This window comes from Poecilia formosa, unplaced genomic scaffold, assembly GCF_000485575.1.
Source record: "Poecilia formosa unplaced genomic scaffold, Poecilia_formosa-5.1.2 Scaffold26, whole genome shotgun sequence".
NCBI classification, from domain to species: Eukaryota; Metazoa; Chordata; class Actinopteri; order Cyprinodontiformes; family Poeciliidae; genus Poecilia; species Poecilia formosa.
In genome coordinates this window covers 2,214,054-2,234,603 of record NW_006799965.1, presented here as the reverse complement: position 1 = coordinate 2,234,603, position 20,550 = coordinate 2,214,054, and the positions used below count along the sequence as shown (strand labels likewise).

At 38.5% G+C, this 20,550-nt stretch overlaps 1 protein-coding gene across 1 annotated transcript in view; it reads left to right on the top strand.

Moving 5' to 3' along the window:
- Positions 1–5,132: 5,132 nt before the first annotated feature.
- nexmifb (neurite extension and migration factor b) overlaps positions 5,133–20,550 on the top strand; it is an 83,932-nt gene continuing 68,514 nt past the window's right edge. Inside the window, exon 1 of the mRNA XM_007548379.2 lies at positions 5,133–6,941. The gene's annotated coding sequence lies outside the window, so the exon portion shown is untranslated. The remainder of the gene's footprint in view (positions 6,942–20,550) is intronic.

Here is a 20,550-nt window from a genome sequence, read left to right as displayed (position 1 = left end):
TGTAGTGCTCAGAAGAGTCTTCACACTTAAACTAAAGTTTTCTGGATGGCAGCGTCTTTCACCAATATCTGCTATGTAGTGTAACATCAACAGTGTCTTCACATGTAACTCATAGTATGTGCAATAATGAAGTTTTGTACAATTGTTGATGCTGGATATTAGGCCTGGTGTGGATGGCAAACTGAAAGATTCTCTGGAAGATTCAGCATCTTACATTTCTGGAATAATTCTTACGTCCACATACAGGATGTGAAATTGTAAAACTTAAAATTCAGTCCTCATCCAAGTAAACAACTGATGGGTTGTTTTAGCACCAGATTTTTCCAGCGTTTCAGAGTTCTGCCTCTTATTTATTGATGCAGCGACAAACTGTTTTCATTTTTTATTTTTCCAGATGTCCCTGAGCACATGCATGCGTTACCACTCAATAAGGCTGCAGCCATTCAGAAATAAGTTTACAGAGTGATTCACTGTGTGCAGAGTTTGTTCGATTATCTATGCTGTGGCTGAGAGAAAACTCCTCCTGTTTGTTCTGAGTTTAATATCGAGCAGAAACCTCACGAGGTGAGACATTCACCACCAGACTCCAGCGATTAAGAAACGACTCAAAGAGCTTCTCGTGAACTCGTCATGTGCACGAGTCTCATAATAACATTCCTTGTTTTATGAGCATTTCGATTAGGTGGAGTAATAATGCATGCAACATGAAGTACAACTAAAGTTTTCTGGGGGGAAAGAAAGTGCACAAGCTTGCATTGATTGTATATTTTCTCATAAACGCAGTCACAAATTATGCATACCAGGTAAAATGTATGCAAGTAATTGAAGTGCCCTGTATGTAAGCACTTCAATTAATATTTATGTTAAATTAATATTTTTTATTGTATTAAATAATATTAGCTCCAATCTGACTTTTAATCATAGCTTGAGGTTATCCTCTTCAAAAAACAGTTTTGATGTTTTTTATTTGGAGAGTTACCTCCATCTTCATTTGATCAACTTGGTAATATGAACCAGTACTGCTGGCACCAAAACAAACCCCAACATGATGCTACCAGCACCTTCCTTTTACGCAGCGTCCTTACGTTTTGGACCCTGACCACGACAGACTGTCTATAAACATGTAAATAACTGTGCAATAATAAAAACGTATTCATAGGCCTGACAGATTTAGATTCAAGAAGTTTGTTTCCGTAAAAGGAGAGTTTAATCTCATTTACACAAAACAAGAACTTCTGGCTGAAAATGAGACACTTTCAATAATAAATTGGCCTTTATTGAATTTATTTAATCTTTCTTCACTGGCATTACAACGTTTACCATATTTATCTCTTGTAACTTTATCTCTTATCTTTATTTATGATGAGGATTCATTCAAATAAGGTTATTTTTTTACCCCTCTACACAAGAGCAGAGCAACTGTGTTAATTATTCCTGAATATTCACAAACCATTTTTTTTCTCACCATCTGAAATTAAATCACATCAAACTTCTATTATTTTAGATCATTTAAAATTATGTCTGTTTGCTAAATGCCACAGTAACCTAAGAATAATTGTGTATATCTACTTTTTTTTAATGTCTTGCTTTTTAAAGACTGAATCAAAATTCATTTTCAGAGTGAATCAGTAAGGCGAAACCAGTTGCCTGCAACATGTGCTCCCTTTTGTTATGCCCAGTCATTCAAGTCCTTTAAGACTTTTCGGTCGATTCTCATGAATCATTATGATTCATGAGACTCCAGACTCAGCCACTCTGGGAACATGTAGGCTTCAGGTGGACTATTTGAAATAAGCTCAGACTATTCCATTCACTGCTGGCAAATTTGACCAAATGGCCCCTTTTAGGCTTCTTTGCTCAGGCAGAGAGCTGTTAATAAAAGGATGGATTCGTGCAGGTTAAAAGTGTCATAATCTTATTGGAGATTTCACACCACCCGTCAGACCTGGTGAGCGTCAAAGGCTGAAATTTCAGCATTTAACATTCTGCTCTCACCGTGTTACAGCGGAGGGTGTCTCTGTTGGAGTTACTTTCTTTGGATGCACTAAGACTAAGAATGTACCGCTTCTCCCGATCTGATCTAGAGAAAATGATAATAAAAAAACTTTTACTAAATTATGTATGGCGAGGTTGTTAAAAAACCCACTGTTGTCTGGCTTTATTTTCTTTAAAAATAAGAAGCAAAGTGAGACAGCTTGAAGATGTTCTTTTTTTTATTTTTATGTTGCTTCGAAATCCCCCCCTCCCAAAATTTTGTTGAAAACCAACTTTTTATTTAAGGCAAAAAACTTTACTCAGTGGCTCAGCACCAAAACAAACAAAAAAAAAAAAAAAAAGATTGAGATGTTTGAGAAGTAAGACAAAGACACACGAGAAGCGTAGTTAAATATCTCCATGTGAGAGAAAAGGAGTTTAAACCTGAAGAGTTTCCAGCTGTTTCACACAGCTGTGCTCTGTGTCAGTGAAGCCGTCCATCAGACCCAGGACTGCTAAAATGTCCCCCCATTGCATGGTTTTCCTATCAAACATTATTATTGTATCAATTACTTTTTATGTTTCTTTATAGCTAAACTACAAACTGCACTTCACATTAATAGCAATAAAAAAAAGGTCTGGTCAAGTCTAGTTTCAGATATTGACCCTTAAGGTTTAACAGAAGACGTTTTGGATTAAAGAGAGAAGGACAATTGTTTTTCCTGAAAAGCGTTTATTTGCCTTTAGTCTGTTTTTTTTTTTTTTATAATGTGCAAAAGTAAACAATTCAGCAAAGGCAATTAATAACTTAATTGGTAAATTAGATCAAAATGACTCGATTTTTAGGAAATGTGAACCTAACAGTCATCAGATTTTGTTATTGCTTATGAACAGCTGACTGCTTAGGTTTTAAAAATACAATGGGAGAAAATTTGAAGTTCAGGACTAAAGTTCTCAAACAAAGTAGCTTTTCACATATGTAGAAGAAACACTGATGACTTCTCTCCAATATCTAAGTTTAACAAAAATAATTCAACCTTCGTGTTAAAAGTACTTAAATCAGTAAACTCACTAAGTAACACTCAACTATACTACTAAAACAATGAACGGAAAATAAAACTAAAACTACCAAACAAATAGTAAAAGTAAAAGAATAAAATACAACAACCAATAACAATTAAACAAAGTCACAGTTCAGCATGAACTGTGAATATTTTCAGAAGCCAGGTTTATTTTGAGAAATTTGTAAATTAGGCCAACTTGGCTTTAAAAGAATTAAGATTAGTTTGCACCAAAAATGTTTAAGACTAAAAAAAGAACAACAATCCAAAGTATGTTCAAGCAACTTGAAACAAAGAAGTGAAGCTGAAATGAGTCATTGAAATATATATATATTTTTAATTAGAAATCAATACATTTTTAGACTTGATTCTTAATCTATTGTTCAGCTCTAAAAGCTATTGCTCAATAGTCTCTCTGTAGGTATTTTAGTCCTCCATGACTTGTGTTCCAACCATGTGAAATATAACCAGTGGAGTGTTTTCTGATTTCATTGACCAAATACACATTTAGTCAATCAATGCTTAGTGTTGTCAAAAAAGAAGTCAATCAGTGCAAAAAAAAAAAAAAAATCCAATTGCTCCAAGTCATTTTCAATTCTGTTAAAAAAAAGACAAATTCTCAAAATATATAATTTATGTTTAAAATCTGAAATCACTCTGAATAGTACAGCACTTGCCTCATTATAGGTTTGTTTTACTATTTAGTTTGTGGCTGTCAAGTATTTCAAATCATAAAATGTGTTAAAAAAAAGACTAGTTTATATAGATATCGCTTAATAAAAACATATTTGGCCTTAAATAAACTAATCATTTAGCTCAGGGACTCCCTGCAACTATTTTTTCCACTGTTGAATTTAAGGTTTCAGATTAAGGTTTTAAATTGGCTTTTCTTTTAACTATTAGAGCTGAATTAGTATCGTTACAATCAATTTGCACACAAGTAAAAAAAAAGAAAAAAAGTGACTTGTATCCATAAACCACTTCAGATTTTTAGCATTTTAAACGAGCTGCAGATAACACTTGATGTAAAGATAAAAACAAAAACAAAAAAGTTCGAAAATGACACCAACCATTTAAATAGATTTTACGATTCAAAATCCTTCAGATGTGTAATTAGAGCTTTTACTTTTACACACTGATTGTTTGTGGAGATGAGACGTACATTTGGAGATTCTGTCAAATTTATGACAGACTTAAACTGCCTGTTCCAACATTACACTAAGTCAAAAAGCTCCAATCTAATTTGATTTTCTCTTGAAACATCTGTATTGATGACAGAGACTGAAGTGATATTTTAAGAAATGTGGATTTGATCTCCGTTTCCATGGTGTCTCTATGGAAATCATTAGCATACATCCTGTACCTAACAAAGAAAGCGTAAAAGACTTGTATAAAAATGTTTCTTTTTCCAGTGAGCAACTTAATTGTGTTTGTAGATAATACAGGGAGTTATAGATAGAAGTGGCAGGTAAATATATGGCTATGAATATGTTTATATCAAGTTTGATATTAAATTTGAATATTGCGCATGCCATCGGTGCTATTGTGTGACAGAGCTGCAGCAAACTGACTTATTTTGTCTTGGTTTCACTGGAAGCCATTACATCTCAATTATACAGTGAGACCACAGGAAATAGTTTCCATTCTGCGTCAATTCTTTAACGGCTCTTTTATAATGAAGCATCATTATGCAACATGTTATTGTTATAGAATGGAGACAGAGTGCCAAGTTGACCCAACATTATATGATGATGCAAGCTACAAAATTAGCCTGCAGAACATTAACAATTGTTCCTAAACTAGCAGGAAGTCTGGCTTTGTTTCAGTTTACCTTCAGCAGGTTCAGCAGTCTGTACCGCCACACCTCAACGTCTCAGTTTATCGCTGTACCTGCTCTCTTTTTATCTGTCCAAAAAGCTTTAAATATATTGTGGTTGCCACGTCTCATTTTATTTTTATATGGTTGGTATTCTTCTCAAATAAAAAAATCAAAGCAACAGTCCATATCTGTTTTTGATGAGGAAATAACACATCAATCGAGTTGATCTGTATAGCACATTTCAGCAACAAGGCTTTACGTCACAAAAACTCAAAAATACAGTCATTAAAAAAAACAACAACATGCAGTCAACAGTTGAGAAAACCATTAACAAACATTACATTTTGATGTGTGCCATCATCAAAATAAACAATGCACATCAAATATTTTGGTGTTTCAATGTTTCATTTATTATTAATCAAAGGCAACTCTAAACAGGTGGGGGTTTTAGCCTTGTTTTACAGGAGCTCAGTGTTTCAGCTGTTTTACAGTTTTCTGGATGTTTGTTCCAGATTTGAGGTGCATAGAAGCTGGATGCTGCTTCTCCATGGTTCTTCTTCTCTTCTGGTTCTGGGGATGCAGAGCAGAAGCAGAAGAGCTGAGAGGTATGGAAGGTTGATGCAAACACAGCAGATCTTTCATGTCTTGTGCTAAGCTATTCAGTAACTCATAAACGAACAGTAGTATTTTAAAATCTCTTACTTTTTTTGTTTTGTAAATAAATTGCAATTTTAAATATTGATGTTTTTTAGGTTACAACCTGTGAAGAATATGTCAGAGTCTTGTCGGCCTGTAGGTCACGAGCGGCAGATTAGCTTTATGCCTCAGAGCAGCTCTTCTCTCAAGACTCCGGTTATGACTGTGGCATGTGCACCTTTTTCTACCACACGTTTTCCTTCCACTCAATCTTCCATAAATGTGGATTGATGCAGCACAGCCAGCTTCTTTAGCAATGACCTTTTGAGATTTACGACTGTCTGTTGGACAAATGTCAAGCACCAGGCTTTCCCATAATTGTTTAGGCCATACAAAAACATACCTATGTCAAAAATCTTTTTTCTTTTTCTTTTTTTTTTTAAAAATTGGTCCTAAATTCTGGGTCTTTATTACCTTTTACAGTTAAGATGACCAGAATTAAAAGGGTAAAAAATGTCATGCTGTGTGTAATAAATCTACGCAGCACGTGACGTTCGCCTTTTGAAACAAAATTACCGAAATAAACCAACTTTTCGATTATTTCCTAATTCATCGACATGCGCCTGTACTGCGTCCAATTCGGTTCGCATTGTAAGTGAGCGGCCCCAGCACTGGCAAACACGAGTAGCCTATTCATTATTCATGTCATTGCAGTTGCCCTGTTATGATACAGTCCTGTTTGGAGTGGGCTACCTGATTTGTTCAGCGCGTCCGTCAAAGCAGTGCGTGGCCCTGCGTCGGCTGGCTGTGCGCGCTCATAGGTCGGGCAAAGAAGAATCACAGGAGGAGGTGGGGGGGAGTCAGCACAGTGCGCGCCTACGAGACTGCGCGTCGCAAAGGAGGGGGAGAGGTCCAGCTGCAAAAGGAAAAAAAAAAAAAAAAAAAAAAACATAAAAAAGAAAAAGCTGAAAAAAATTGAAAAAGGAAGGAAAACACGGCGTGACAATGGTAACAGCAAGCTTTTAGTGAAGAGAAGAACAGACGCGAGGGGAGGGGGCGCCGCGAAGCCGGAGTTTCAGAGCCGACGGCCGCTTTGCTTGTCCTGAGAAAAGAGGCGACGTCGGGACATGCTGGCGGCTCCGTAGCGCATTTCCTGGAATACGAATCCTTCAGTGGCCGAGCATAATGGAGCGGCGGCGGAGAGGAGAGCCGCACTGTCTCCATCACTGAGAGGCGCGTCCACCTGCTATTACTGGAGGCCCGGGCTGCTGCTGCTGCTGGTGCTGGTGGAGGTGGTGCAGGGGTGGGGGGAGATATGCAGGGGAAGTGTTTGCATTTCGGGGAAAGACGCATCTTCTGATACTGTCCAGAGCGCACGAGAAGGATCCCATTGCGACGGGGGAGGAAAAAACCGCGGAAACGGGGAGGAAAAACGCACAGCCACTCCGGAGGTAGGCACGCAAACGGTTTTTATGCTGCTATTCAACATGCAGTGTGTGGCTGAACAGGGAGCGAGCTCTATTAGGTATGCACATGACAAAACTCGGTTCACACAAAACCGATTTATATCCCCGAGATTTTTTTTTAAATTCAATTTTTTTTTTTTTTTTTTTTTTGCTTTAATGGGGCATATTTGCTGCTGTGACGGGAGAGAACGCCATGCATGGGGTGTAGAGTAGCAGCCCTACCTCTTTGGGACAGCTGCCGTGAGCCTACATTCATCCGTCTCTGCTCCATCGATTACCCATTCCCTGCGAAAAATACCCCCGCTTACCTAAAGCTCAAGCCCCCACCTATTCTCGGTGGGTTCGGAAATCCAGCATAAATACGGATGCCACGTGTGGCCATGTAAATGTGAGGCAGGTTTGATGCTCCGTGTGCATGTTTTGGAGACAAACAGTGGCCTGTGGACGTCATTTTGAATCAACGTTATGCATCCCGAGCATTGCTGCCCCAGTATGAATTACGGAATGGATAATTCCAGATTCCACACTAATAAATGATTCATAAATGGGATACTGGGACCTAATAGGATAACACATCTTGCAGACAGGCTCCTCCAATTGATCAATTAATAAACAACGTATTTCTTTCTGTTTTTTTTTTTTTTTTAATAGGAGCGCTGGCCTTAATGTAAGCATGGCAGAGCTCACCCAGGTGCAGCAGGGCATGTGTGAATGCCTACACTGTGGGGTCACTGGATCAGTAGCTTAGTGTGTCTCTGCTCCCCTTTAAGGAGGCTTCATGACAGATGTTTACTGGAAGTCCCAGTCAGGCACACAGCCAGCAGCATTCTAAAAAATAATGAGCCGCAGACCTCAGTAGCAGCCTGTCTGCATGGCTCTGTGGAGGTGTAACTTTGCACTAAAGACGATTTTAGTTGCATCACATCTCGCAAGTACAGAAATAAATGTCTGGGTGATTTTTATTCGGCAAATACAAATTTGAAATCAGAACTTTAACTGTGGGTTACTGACTAGGATTGATGTAACCTTGTTTTTTTTTTTATATATATCCTTTTCATAACTTTCAAGTTATAGTGCAAGCTTTTTGTTCCACTGTGACTACATGATTAAAAGGATAGTTCAGGATTTTTTTTTTCTAAGCTTTCGTTGAAAGGTAACAAGCAATTAAAAACTGTATCTACAGTAGAGTAGATGATGCTCACGGCACCTTTTAATTAGAATATATCCAGATTAGTTTGTCCTTGAGGTTAAAGCTAATGGCTAATGAGAAGCAGACTTCTATCACCTTAAAACAATTTAGTTTTTGCAGCAAATCTGCATTGGCTATTATTAACAGCTTACAAAGGAACTGATGAAAGGATTTTTGAGATTGGAGGAAGTGCACCACCAATGATCTTCCTGTGTGAAACACATAATCAGGACAATCATTAAAAGTGTTTCTGTCAGAGTCAAATTAAAAACAAAAAACAAAAAAATAATGCAATGTAAAAAAAATCTCTAGAATTTTGTCAATTTAATTGCTATATTTTTGTTTGCTACAATGCCTTACTTTTATAACAGTGTTACTCTAACTATAAAAATGAACATGTATCTTTTTAGCACGTTTTCACAGAGGAAGATTACCGGGGGAGCATCTCACCTACTTTAATTTTTTGTGTAATTAGTAAGAGCTTTTTTTTTGATAAAAATATATATAAAAAAAACCTGCATATTCCAAAGGTGCTGACAGTTCAGTGGTACATAAATAGCTTTTTTGCACGAACTGCAATGAGGTTTTTGAGATATTTTGGCATGCTTTAGGACGGTAGAAGTTGACTGGGTGTTGATTGCTTCCCAATTAGCCATTAGCGTTCAGCTTTAGCTAAGCAGTCTGATCTACTGCAAGATGTTGACTTTTTATAATGAGAGCTGCTCTCATTAGAATTTTGAGTCGATATTCAATTTTTGGTCATTGAGAACTTTGTGGCGATAACGATTTTAGTGGATTCTGGTTTCACTTCAAAAACTATAACACAATACATAACACAACGATTTAAGAATTGCATAATTATTATTATTTTTTCTCTCTTTTTGATATGAGTGGGCAGTATTTTAAGACTGTGTACATGTAATGATTTGGAGGCTTTATTGTAACCATCTTATATTAGCAGGTAGCACAGCTAGGAGAGTTTGTTCTACAAGCATTACTAAAATTATAATCTATATGTGTATTCCCCAGAAAATGTAGATCTTTACTTTAACTCTCAGTCCAGCATGTCATGGCAGTCAGAGGTTGAAAACTCAAAAGGTACGTTAGGTACTCCTGTCATCCTTCCTGTTATTTGCTGAAAGCCATGAATCACATGCATGCCTTTACATGTCTTAGGAAATACATTTTAAATAACTTCTTACATCTCTGTCCTTCCTCTGACTTCATTTCAAACACCTCGCCGATGCTGGAAATGCCAAACTTTGAGTCTTCCTCACTCAATAAAACCATCCGAACTGTGTTGTTATCAGAGCAGCCCAGCAGGGCTTATGGCGCGTTCACTGACTGAAATGAGATCAGATATTTGAGCTTCTGACCTGCCAGTCACCGGTCAGGGCAGATCAAGCTGAAAATTGTCCAATTCCAGTGCATCTCTACATAATAATTTCAAACTGCAGGGGGTTCAGGAGGGGATAATGCCACTGCCCTTCCCTTCCCTAATGTGAAGACAGCAGTGGAAACCAGATGGAAGGCCATGCATTGATTGAGTCAAAGAAAGCCTATAAGGGGGACAAATTGAGTTGACACGTTCATGTGTGGTGTTGTTATCATGTGTGACGGCACAGTGGACCACAGTGCCTGAGGCGGTGTGATGAGTGGAGGGAAGAGCTCCTCCTTGCTCCAGCTTTGTTTGGAGATCATGGATTTAGAAACGACGATCTCCATCGAAACATATGCATCTCGGTACGTTATGTGCCTCTGAGACAGCTTACTCTTCAAGCCTGATTCCTTTCACTAAAGTACTATTTTCTGTTCTGCGCTATTGGGTGAGAAATTAAGCCCAATGACACATTAAGCCATCCTGGCTTTGTTCCCCTGGAGCAAGGACAGCAACCATAGACTTTTTCTGTTTTGTTTTTTTTTTTGGTGAGGGGAATGTTCTTAAAATGCTGTTGGAGTTGTTGTGTTGCAGCAATAAAAACCAGCAGCCTGTGTACACAGACCCTTATCTCCCACCCCCCTGCCCATGTGTGCTCTGTGGCTACCGCTAACAGCACATCTCTGATCTCGAAGAGAGCTTCAATCATTCTGAGCTGATCCTCATCAGCCGTGCTTTCACTCACAGGCGAGCTTAATATTCATAAGGCAGGATCTTGCTTTTGATTAATATTTTACACACTGTATTTCCGCTTCCCTCTGTGGGGAAAAGATCCCCTGCAGTATGATATGGAAGCTCCAGGTTCAGACTTTTTTTTTTTTTTACCAGGTGACATCTCATTAAGCATACAGAAAGGGCTTCCCTCGGCCGCGTGGAGCCCTGCTGCGCTTTATGACTGGTCTGCCACACTTTGCTCGGCTTGCTATATCACTTCAAGCACCTTAGCTCCGTCTCGGTTCTGGCAGAGGCATGCTGGGCCCATCAGGACCGGCCGAATCGTATCGGCGCACAGTTTATGTCAGTTTATGCTGCATGCAGAGGACTGCCTTGTGGATGCTGGCCTCTTGTTTAGGCTGCGAGATGCTAGCTGCAGCCTAGCGGCGGCTGCCTTTCTCTGTGCTGCTGCTGCTGCTGCCGAATTCTGTAATTAAAGGCAGAGGTAAGTCCAGGGGAGAAGGCTGGGCTCTGATTGCTTTTCGTGACGGGGAGGAGGGAGCTGCTGCATGTCCTGAGGGACAGAGGTGCTGCTGAGCTCTCTGCTGTCTGCTCAGCAGGGGAAGGGTTCCAAGAAGACGCTTGCACATACAATGCCTGGCATCGACATTCATACCCGTTGAACTTTGTTGCATTTTATCTCGGCGCACCCGCAAACGTCCATGTGTCTCATTGGATTTTATGCGATAGGCCAACCCAAAGTAGTGCATAATTATGGAAGGAAAATTGTTTTTACAAATACTAAGCTGAAAACTTGCAGCATTCAGACACACACACACACACACACACATATATATATATATACCCCTTTTACTTTGATACCGCTAAAGCAGCCAACTCCCTTTAATAGAAACTAATTAGTAAATCTAGTCCACCTGTGCGTAAATTAATCCCAGTATAAATAAACACAATTATGATATTGCAACATTATTGAACACTGTGATGGCAGCATAGATTACAATCAACCTGGATTTATTTTTTCAGCTCTCTGGGGTTTTAATGTGACCAACTGTGCAGAGGTTCAAAGAGTATGGAGGTGATGTAAACAAAAGCATCCGATGGTTGGGGAGAGGCAGAAAAATGCATCTGTAGCTGAAAGGCAAACTATTTTAATCTATTTTAAAAAAAAGCCCCCTTTTAGTAAATATGTGTCGGTGCGTAGAGGAAATCTTTAAGAGTGATGTAGTAAATTAGAGATCCATCAGTGCAATAATAGTTGTACTGATTGATCAGGAGAGACAGAGCAGTTCAGAAGGCTTTTTTTTTTTTCCACTACCGTAGTTGTATTTCAACCCATCATCTCTGATGCCAAAACAAACATGGACTTACTCGGATTAGGATCTACCTCCTGTAAAAATAAAGAGGTGACTTCCTTTCTTTTTTTTTTTTCTTTTTTTTAGCTCTTTTATTTATCGTAGCAGCTAGACGAGAGGGTTTCCGCCGTAACACGCCTCACAAGTCGAATCAGAGAGATTCCCGTGGAAGGCAGGAGCAAAAAGCGCTTTGAGGATCGGAGGTTCTCCAAAAGAAGAGACGGGGAGGATTTGGATGCCGTTTCAACCCAAAGTCCAGCCTCGTTCCTGCTCTGTGCTCATAAATTAGTTCTGCTGGGATAATTAAAGCAATGCATCAGGATCCCAGCCATTAACAAATAAAAGTCCAATTAAAGTGGGGTCTTTTTAACCACTTTCCACAGTGTCTACTCCATCTCAATATGCAGGCTGGTGGCCGCTGGGAGCATGAGCAGGCAGCCTCGACATTCATAGCTCATTTCCTGGTTCCACATTAGGCCCCTTATATTGCAGACAGATAGATAATGCGAGATTTCCCCACTCCTGCTCGCCCTCTCTCGGGCCCTCCTTTAAATACGGGATTACTGAAACATATAGGCTGGGAAAGGCGGAAGAGCCCAAAGAGGTACAGACCTAATGCGATGGTCGCAGATGCTCTGATGCGAGTGGTGCGATAGTGGCGCAGTGGCAACATGACTCAGAAAGTGCGGAAGCTATATGACAGGGCTGTATTTTAATTGGTTTCACACAGTGCGTTCATATGTATTGTTCCCCCTTTAATGGCACACATAGTGGCAATAACAGCTCGGGTTTTCATTATGTAATAGCTCTAATAGATTCCCCTTGTCCGCAATGCCCCACGTTTAATTCGAACATGTTTTTTTCTTTTTCTTCACGTCGGCACTGCTTCGTAGTCATCTTTCGCCGGACACGGATGTAAACGCTGGAACATAAGCTGGCTTGTTTTTGATTTTGAGGTCGGAAAGTCGGGGGTGGGCTGAAATGAAGGTGAAGAAGGAGCAAAACAGAGGACGGGGAGGAGACGCGGGGCAGTGGGAAGATCAGAGGAAGGGATGGGTGGACAGAGTGCAAAGAGACACACAGTAGTTACTGCTGGTGGTGCGTCCTTCCAGCTGGAAGAAATAAACAGAGTTACATCTAATAGAGAGAGAAGCTCGCTGCACCCTGGATGTTTTTATGCACCTTTCATTTTCTAAATGCTGTTTTGTCTTTTTACCACTTAACAAGCCACCAGTGCCTCAGAAAAAAAAAAACCCCGGCTTTATTCATGTTGTACATAATTACCAGCTATTCGAGACAGGCTTGTTTTCTGCTCCAAACAATGCAGGAAATTTATGTACAAATAACAGACAGGCTATAGTTTTGTTATAAATCCCCACAGTTGTGTTTGTAAAATCTATCTCTTTGTTGGCGGCAGGCTAAGATCTGTTGTTGTGGTTCTGCTTTGTTTTTTAAACGGTGCTGATCGGCTGACGCAGGGTTTTGATCGACATGGATAGCAGAGTGAGGTAGAGATCCTTTCTAAAATATTTGTTGACCTTGACATTTTACTCAATTTGAATGGGATTTTACGCGACGGATAAAAATATTAATTCTGAAGTGGAAAGAAAACGATGCATTGTTTTACTAGAAATGAATATCAAAACAGTTTTTTCATGCTTTTAGCAAACACCTCTGGGTAAATCATTAGTGGTGCCACCTTTTGTTGCAAATGTAGCAGGCGGTCTATTCAGGTGTCTGTGCCATCTTTGCACATTTAGAGAATGAAGCACTTGCTTATTGTTTACAAAATAACTCGAGCTCAATGAGATGCGGTTGAGACATCAGGTTTCAACCTTGTCTTTGACTAGGCCGTTATAATACACGAATAATACTTTGATTTGAACACTTCTACTGCAGCTACGACTTTGTTTGCAGTCGCCCTGACATAAGGTGAACCACCACCCGGTGTCAAAAATTTTAAATTGTGAGTTTTGTTTTCTGTCAGAGTTGAAGAAAAGCGTTCCCACAGCATGTTGCTGCCGCCGTCATGTTTTACCGCGAGGATAGTATGTTAGCTTGTCACCACATAGCATTTTAAATCCCTTTTTTTTCCTGTCAGATTTCTTGAGTTGTGGAACTTTACAGCTACCATGGGAGCTTCAGCTGCATGTCTGATTAATGCCTGGCTAGATGCATTTGTATTTAACGGCCTTTCTAAACAGCCATGTACATACTTCTCTTGGTGACATTAGATCTAATCGGATGCACTGATTTGAGTTGTTAAGGTGTCTAAATACAAATGCAGCTTTTCAGATTTTTATTTGTGAAATATCTTGGACACCGGGTATATTTTTGTCCATTATTAGATATTCACAACTTTGTGTATTGGCTAAAATCGCAATAAAACACGGCGAAGTCTGTGGCTTTAACGTTACAAAATGCGAAGAGGGTCCGGGCTCTGTAAGCGCGTTGAGCAGATGCAGTATTGTTCCTGTCATGCTTCAGTTTCATTTACCATGGCATGCCAGAGGCAGGAGCAAAACCACACACACACACACACAACACATCTGAGAAGGAGTCAAACGTTTTTAAATATCGCAGAACGGCGAACGTGAACCGGATCGCATACATGAATCTCAAGTCGGCTCTGACCCCGATGTGCTGGATGATTCTGCTGATGATACAACAGCATGACTGCTATTCCACTACGAGTAATAATTATAATCATTCACAGCTAGTGGTCCTTGTCACAGGAGTGGGGCACACAATGGAAATAATAATTAGGACTTCTCATTTCAGATGCATCGCAGGAGAGTGTATGAAGTGTGCACTGCGGCTGCTTGACTTCCACAACGTACAGCTGTGTGTCTGGTCGTCGGCTTCCCGGCGTGTGTCAGCCTCGGCTCCGGCACGCCTCACTGGGAATTTTATGCAAGCTGTTGGTTTTACTCGGGCATTACGTCTGACAACACACACTGCATATTTTACATTATGACACTGACCCAGTCATAGCTGTCATAAACAAGTAGCTAATTGTAGCATAAAGAGCCATAAAGTGCGTGGAAGGGGCCAGGATCTGGAAGTGACATTTATTCCAGGCTCAAGCCCTGACAGCAGCGTTCAGTGACGTGCAGAGCCTCTTGTCATGCGCAAATAGACATATTTCAGCACACTATCTCTCTCTCTCTCTCTCTTTCTACGCTCTTCTAACCCATTTCCCCCAGTCATCATTCAACAACACTGTCAGAGTACAGCCTGCATATATCAGAGCTGAGCCGGTAAAATGCCCGACATAACGAGTCAAATGCGCACCTCTGGGTAGCCGCTGCTGATAAAAGAGCTAATTTATCATTTAGTCACACAAAGCCCTCCACATTCTGAGTAATGCTGTGTACATTTTTTTTTTTGAGCTGGGTTTCTGATCTTTCTGAATAAATTCCAGTCTTACTGTTTGTTGAAGTTATGAAGTATATGTCATCTCTAAAATAGGAAATAAAGAAAAAAAATGAAAAAGGGAAAAAAAACAGTAGATGAAGCATGACAGGCATCTCACCTTTTTTTTTTTTTCTTTAATTTCAGCTCTTCAGACCTTTGCTGCTTTTGCTCTTAACTTAATTTCAATCGCTGTTATTAGTGTTTATATTTTAGCAAATTTTTAGCTAGTGGGCTTTAATTAAAGGGAAAATGTGCTGTTTGGCTGCTTCGTGCCAAAAAAAGGTTGAGGTCAGTTTATCGTTTACTTGTTAAACTGAGAGATAACCTGTAGCTTTTGTTTTTAGAGGCGAACATTAGAAAAATAACAAATAAAAAAACATTTACGCTAAATTAAAAGCTGTGTCTTAAATTAATTTTAATTTTTTTAAGTATTGGATCCTTTGTTGTAGAGAACTTAATAACAAACACATAATTGCAAAGCAAACTCTACAGATTAGAGCCCAATTAATTTTGACAAAAACATGCTGCAAGCAATGCTTCTACATTAGGCGTTCATTGAGGTTTTATATTGGTCTCACATCCTTTAAGACGTTATGCGAGTAGAATTTTTAAAGGCTGTTAAATTGGCACTATGTCCCTGCACACTGCTGGTCAGCTGGCTGAAAGGAAAACAGTTTCACTGTCAAGGAGACTCCTAATTTAAACCTAGACAACCTTTGACCTTGTTTCAGAGCTCCAGCGTAACTTCTCATGATGCTGTGCCTATATTTTCCGGTAATATGCACCAGCACTAGATTGAGAACCTAAAATTGACACAGTCTGGTTACTTAATATAACATCTTTAAAATGCAGTTATTGTAACATATAATTTCTCACGGAGATTGACAGTAACAGAAATAAAGGCGCACAGAGGGCTGGACAGGTTGCCAGTCTGTCGCAGGGCAACACAGGACAAACAACCATGCACACACACTCACACCTAGGGGCAATTTGGAGAGGCCTATTAACCTGACAGTCCTGTTTTTGGACTGTGGGAGGAAACCAGAGTACCCAGAAAAAACCCATGCATGAACAGGGAGAACATGCAAACTCCATGCAGAAAGACTGGGGTTGGGAATTGAATCTAGAACCTTCTTGCTGCAAGGCAACAGCTCTACCAACTGTGCCACTGCGCAGCCCCTTCAGTTCCTGTTTTGGCTTTTTTGTCACAACATTTGCAGTTCTCTTCCCAAACAGTAGGGGCCGCCTCTGAGAAAACATAACTTTAATTTTATCCATTACAAAAAATTTTTTGGTGCATGTTACGATATCTGTCTCCGATTAAAGCTATTCTCATCACATTGTAATGCATTTGCATGTCTGTGTATGAATCGGTGGATCTTCACATCCCAAATTTGCTCCAATGTTCTGATCATTGGACATATTATCTGGCTTACCTCTGCGTACATTTGTAACTTTCTTAGTAGAACAAGGAATATTCACAGGCAGTACTCGATTTCAATATTAATCTTTTGGTATATCTGTTTTGTTAAATGTCCACAAGGCACAATTTTAGTTTAAATACGATGATCAGAGCCAGTCAAAGGTAATCAGCCCCCAATGTTTACCTTTAACTAGCATTGATGTTTTGCTATAAGTTTCAGAAGAAAAAAGTTTAATTAACAAAAGAAAAGGCATCACATTGAATAATAAAAATGGTTGCTCTCAAGAGAATTTTAGTTGGATTAGATTGCAAGCCGTTTTAAATGAAGGCAGTTAGTAACAGAAAGAGTTATTGTTTCACGTTTTTGTGTAAATAATGTGAAATTGTGACATTTATCCAACTGTTAGAATCTAACTCATTCTACTTATCAAACATATCCTTTTAATATGTTTAGCTGTACATATGCTGTGCTGTGTGAAATCGCCGGCTCTGATTTTTCTCACTCTGTTGACCAAAAACTACACTTAATATGTTCAGACGAGAAAAATAAAACGCATTTCATTTTACAAACGACATGAGAGTTTGTGTCCTGGGAGAACCAGCATCGCATATTACAACTAAACTAAAATATTAATAATAGTAAAAAAAACAACAACAACCCAAAAAACATATTTCATTTTTGCAAGCGACATGAAAGTCTGTGTCCTGGGAGAATCAGCATCACATATTGCAACGACACAAAATGATCTGGTGTGGCCTTGGCTATTAATAATTACATTCTGTACAAGAAGAAGAAAACAAACAACAAGTTACATAAGTTTGGTACCGTAAAATGCAAAAAACAGCTTGCATTAACTCTGCACAGTAAAAACCGATAAATCCCATAATAATATAAAAACGAATAACATCAGGTCATGAATATTACATTCATACTTTTACTAAATTGTGCTTTATTTGCATTAAGGCTCCAACGTGTGAATGGAAGTTATAAAACACTTCATTAAATTAATCTGGGACAAACAACAAACTCTGCTCTTAATTCTAAGCCGAACTCAAATGAAGCAATTTGTCTGGGAATTTCCTGAAAACAGAAATTAATGGGTTTCTGAATTGTGTGAAGCTTTAATAAAATTTCTTTACAATGTTGCAAATTTACCAAAATAAATGAATGTAATCTGAAGTTGATGGAAGATGGAAAATTGTGAAATACTTTAAATGAAATACTTTGAATGATTAAATTTAAAGTTTTTTAAGACCAGATACTTGCTGATAACATTTATTGATATGGATTTATAAGTTAAACCAACTAAAACTATTGTAGGCATTAAAGGTTGCAAATTTTGAGAATGTGTATGTGGCTCTAGCAAAGATTAAATACCTCCAGATTTCTCATTCTGTGTCTTATATTTTATTTGGCCACATCTTAGATACGGTAATTCATTAATTTTATCTCCTTTTTTCTTTGCTTGTTTTTTAAGAAAAGTACTTGTGACTTTTACTTCCTTTTAATTTTAGTTCTGGCATGAAAAACCCATGATTCAGAGTTGCAAACAGCCGTATTGAAAGGGATTTGTTGCCTGGCATTCAGACTTCACTGTGAATTATTGAAATAATTATATTAACAGGTTCATTTCAGCTTTTCTAAGGAATTAAAACCTAAGGGTTCTTGGTATTTTCTTTTTCCCCAAAGTATCTTTATTGGAATTTTAGCAGTTTAGACAAACAGCTTGAACATTCAGCAAAGTATGACAGCAGTAGCAGTAGAAATCCCGTTTGCCCTTTACTACATATGTAATCTTTTCCAGAGGGAGGGCAGGTAACATCTGCTGCAGCCATTGGTTGGTTTTCTTGGTATTTAGTATGTTTCAATACTAACTCCTTTATCATGGAAAAGTAAACATTGAAGCGTGTTTAATAGATTCTTTGATAATTGATTTGGGTTTTACTTATAAATCATTGATCTCACAGCCTGAAACTTGCAGGACATTTGTTTGAAATGCTGCAAAACGCTGTTGTTGTTGTTGTTCTGCATTACTTTGAGAGTCTTGGTATTGATATCAAGGTTGACTGCTGATAGATTCACTTTCCCTCATCAACGTTCAGCTTATGGAGAAAACCCAAATATGTTGTGATGCCTTGTCCTATGTTACATCTTACTCTGCTTAAATCCCCAATATTGCATCTCATCAAATCAGATCATAAAAGTAATTTGTCTATTGGATTTTCATGTTTGCAGTTATTGAGCAAAATGAAGTTCAGTCAATAAATGTAATTTCTTTCATATATATATATAATCTGCGTTGACGAGTGTATGACCTCATTCTGGATATTAACAAGCAGCAAAATAAATACAATTTTCTATTTTTTTAAAGAACTATTCATTACAACTTCTTACTCCTCTTGACTAAAGTTGTGTCAAATGGATCGATCCAACTCGGGTTGTGCTGTGGGTTTGACCCAGCATAGCAGGTGAGGATTTAACCACACACACACAAAAAAAACAGATTAAAGTGGATAATGTGTCATCGAGGCCTACCACACGGTGGGTTGAGAAAGAAAATCTTTCAGCGATGCAGAAGTGTTAACAACTGCTCCACTGTGAAACTGCTGGGAGACCAATTTATAAGAGCTCGGCCATTTCACTCTCAAGAAGGCAATCGGATATTCAGCCACGGTTTTAATAGAAGATCTTTTATTTTTAGTTTATCCCTTTATCAAATGGCACCTAGTCAAATCCTTCCTTTGGTAATTCATTCCCCCATTTTGTACCGCTGCATTGCTCTTTATGTCTTCCGCTTTGTATCTTTAAGCAAACTAATTTAACTCTGTATACATTACCTACAAGATGTCGGTTGATTTTAGTTAAGAGAAATTTAGAAAAGTATGTTCTTGAATTTGGAATATAAACGATCGAATTTGATGTTTATATTCAAACCCTAACCCTAACACAATTAAATTGTGTGTTATTTAAATCCTTGACACTCCAACATACCTACCAGTTGTAAATATTCTGCTACTTGTTTTCCATGAAGTACTTTATTTCAAAATGTGGTTGTGGTCTACACAAACCACCTTGCAGCTTAAGGCCCCATTTTTTTTTATCTGATAGTTATGAAACCACCAAAGGAATAAAAGGGGTAAAATGAAAAGCTTATTGAAGATTAAGCATTTTATCTTAAAATGTTCATTTTTCATTTGTAAGACTGTGTAAAATTTCCCGTCTGTATTCACTTTATGACCAGGTGTTTTGAGTTGTGTATGTAACTTGTACATAACCTGTTCTAACTACTTAGATTACTAAGTAGTTGGCACAAAGACTGTTTTATAAAATGAACAAATGCATTCTTTAGTTTGAACAACCCACTGATTTTAATATACAGCAGAGTTTTACCATCTTATCATTTCTTAAATCCGCCTGTGGAAACGGTTCAGTGAGCTCTGATTGTGTCGTCGTATTAATCAAAATGGCTACCAGGATGATGAAGGCTCAAGTTTTTTTTTTTTTTTTTATGAAACAGATTTTTTAACATGTTTTTGACCAACATTTGGTTCAAACTAAACAACCTATGTGACAACAGTTATGCCCCAGTTCAGAAAATGGGTTTACAGAATAACAATCAGTTTTGAGTGCAGAGGAAATGGTAACGTTGCTTAGACGCTACTGTAGCTAACCCTCCTTAGATTTTTTTTTTGTAGCTAATTATCACAGCCATAAATTATTTTGGCACCTGCTTCACGAGCAGTTTTTAATATTTTAATTGCTTATTTGTTTTATTCTGTGACGGGCTGGTGTCCTGTCCAGGGTGCAGCCCTGCTCTCAACCACTGACCGCTGGAGACCGACAGCAGCTCCCCCACTTCCCTTCAAGGACAGATATGGATATTTGGATATTTGTTTACTGTCTTTAAATAAATAGTTTTTACATGGTTGAAGAATGCAGCCAAACATATATTTAAAGCTCAGAAAATGTCGCCTGAGTGAAAGCAGATCTCCCACTAACCCACATTAAATGTATCTCTGTAGCTGCTCCCTCTCTGTGTCAGGACTCTGGCTGATACTTACTGAGAGCAGTCTGTCTCGCTCATTCAACACCGTTAGTC